Source organism: Corvus brachyrhynchos, unplaced genomic scaffold (assembly GCF_000691975.1).
Source record: "Corvus brachyrhynchos isolate BGI_N302 unplaced genomic scaffold, ASM69197v1 scaffold229, whole genome shotgun sequence".
NCBI classification, from domain to species: Eukaryota; Metazoa; Chordata; class Aves; order Passeriformes; family Corvidae; genus Corvus; species Corvus brachyrhynchos.
In genome coordinates, this window is record NW_008240042.1 from 240063 (window position 1) to 242985 (window position 2923).

Consider the following 2923-nt stretch of genomic DNA (forward strand, 5'->3'; position numbering starts at 1 on the left):
CGCCTCTGCACCCTAAGGGTGGTGTTTTACATTAAACTAGGGTGTTCAATACAGCGATACATTGAGAAAGTCAGTGCCATCCGAGTCACGGCACCAAAATTGTAAAGAGTGCGCAACAATAAGGGGAATGCACTCTTAGTTTAATAAATGAAATTTATTAGTAATTAAGCAAGTAGAATGTGAGCAAAAGCAGCGCTGGGTGACAGGGGAGTCTCCGCTCCGCCAACTGCCACGTTTTTTAGCTTGTACAGAGTCCCTTATATATGGTTTTTTCTTCCGCTTTCCTGTCTTTCCAGGTGGTTGTTATCTAGTTTCTCTGCGCATGTGCGTTGTGTTGCTAGGGGGTCTTCTTCTGCCTTCTGGTGGTCGTTGAGGCTGAAGCCAGAAGTCTTTCTCCATAGTCCTCTGAATGACCCCTGTTTTTCTCTCCTATATTTGGTATCTTATCTCTTTACTTACATAACATAAGCGGAAGCGGTACATATTTGGCACTACATATTTTACAGGCTGCAATGGCACATCTTTGGCAATTCATATTGTTCCGGATATACGGGCTAATTCTGCAAGCGTATCCTCTTTTAACTACAGAGGATAACTTGTCTACCTCCATAGTTTAATAAACAATTGCAGCCTTTAACATTAGCATACCATGTCCAGGAGCTGGAATGACCTGAAACTCAGGAGAAACCCAAGTGTCCCTAACCCAAGGTGTAACAAGGGGAGGAGGTCTGCTGGCAAGAGCATCTTGTACCTCAATGGCAGAGCAGCCAGAACCATGATTTGGAGCTGGAGCTGGAAGATGCAGGAGTTGAAATCACTTGGAGCATCAAATACCTTGAGCTGTAAGCAGCTGGAGCAGCCATCAGCCAGAACTGTGAGAACCAGAAGTATCTCTAATCCAAAGTGTCCAGTAGCTGAAGTGCCTATCAGCTGGAACCAGGGTGTCTTTCACCCAAGAGCCACATGGGCTGTCCCCTACAGGGAGCCCTTCCCAGCAAGGAGCCTGGCCTCTTCCTTTGGGGATTAAATACATGTCACATGCTCCTCACTGTGTGGAGGGTCACTCTTAGTCCCATTCCTGACAGCAAAGTGAGATGAGGGTGACCCTGGCTCTTCTGGGCAGCCATGCTCTGAGGGACCGCAGGCTGTGGGGGCAGGTGAGGAAGCAGCACAAGGCAGTGGTACCCCCTCTGTACCTAAAAAGAGGAGAGACACTAGTCAGTCAGAGCTCCGGGGAGCACACCCCAGAGACTCTCAGGAGATGCCTGTTCCCCTCCCCATCCAGAAGAGTCACGTCTCTCTCAGAAGGGCAGCCCAGGAAGGGCATCTTGCTTAAACCCGCCTGCTAAGCAGGGTGCACTTCACCCCCACTGTGTGCACAGGGACTGTACCCACAAACACTGGGCTGTCCCCAGTACTACACAGAACTGCTGGCAACGGGGTACAGCTGGGCCAGACCCCAACAGCTGTTGGTTCACCTTCCCTGAACTCCCTTCCCAGCTCCCAGCCCCCCAAATGTGAGGCACAGACCTCGTGGGTGGGGCTTTGGTCTGGGGGGCTGTGGCACTGAGACCTTTTTGGCATTGTTTGCCTCCACATGTATTCATGCAGAGGCAGCAGGAGCAGACCCAACCCAGCCAGCCATGGTTATCCTGGGCTTTTCCCACCCTGGCCAGCAGCGAGAGACCGCCCTGACAGCATGCTGGGTGTGGGGCTGTTTGGTCGTCACTTCAGGCACTCACCGGGCATTGCCTGCAGAGCTCCTGTGTCCCCTGACACTCCTTGGATGAGGTAGGCACTTGTGCCTCTCGCCCAGGCTTGGAGCTGGCTGCTCCTGGCTCCTGGCTGCTCCTGGCTCCTTGCTACACCTTCACAGCACTGCCTGTGCAAACAAGAGCCCCGTGAGGACACAAGGGCAGAGCTGGGTCAGGAAGGACCCGTCTCAGCACCAGCAAGGAAAACGATCACCACAACGATCCTGGCCTCGAGGGAGGCATCATAAGGAAACCACAATGATCCTGGCCCCAGCAAGCTGGCAGCGGCCTGAGGGAAGGTGAAGAAGAACAATGCAGGACCCCTCGAGTCGGAAGGGAAGGCTTAACATTGCTGCCAGAAACGCCTCAGGACCAGGAAAATATCTCTGTTCCTGCCATCCCTCGTCCTTAAGCAGCCGGGGCACGGGGACAGCTGCCAGCCCAGGGCTGACGCCGACCGGGAATTCCTGGTACCAAGGTGCCTCGCCTGGGGGTGCTGCGGGCACGTCCATGTACCTTCATGTCCCTGGGACGTGCGGTCCATCCCAGTGGCGCTCAGCCCGAGAGCCCCGGTGCTCCTGGGGCAGGACAGATGAGGAAGTGCCGAGTCCTGGCACTGCGCTGGAACAGCCTGCAGGGATCTCACGGGAAAAACGGGATCCCTGCGGGAAATCCAAGCTTATCACGCGTCCTTGTGTGCGCCATAAGGGTGGAACATCGGGAGTGACTGGCTGGGCCGTGCGACAGCCAGGGACCGCCCGCGCAGGGACCGGGATACGGGCGGGTGCAGCTCTGGGTTTGTACGGCTCCGTGATGTGGATCACCTGCGACGAGAGGCTTTTCCTGCCTGCCTGCTACTGGCAGCAGTTTGGCAAGGGTCGTGCTGGTAGCACCTCAAATAATGCATATAGGTATGCCTACAGGTAAGTGATCATGAGTACGTACTTGCTTTAGTAGTGGCCATTGGTAGTAACTTTTAATAAAGAAATTCACAGAATCAAAACCTCCATGTCCTTGTGTCTGCTCAGCAGCCTTCTGGCTGCTTCTGGCTCACTGTGGAGGACACAGGTCCCTACAGGGTTCATGGCTTTGGTCCCTGGTCCCAATGGACCAACCCCTGCATGCGCTGGAGGAGAAAGAGACCTGGAGGGGAGACTCCATGATCAAGG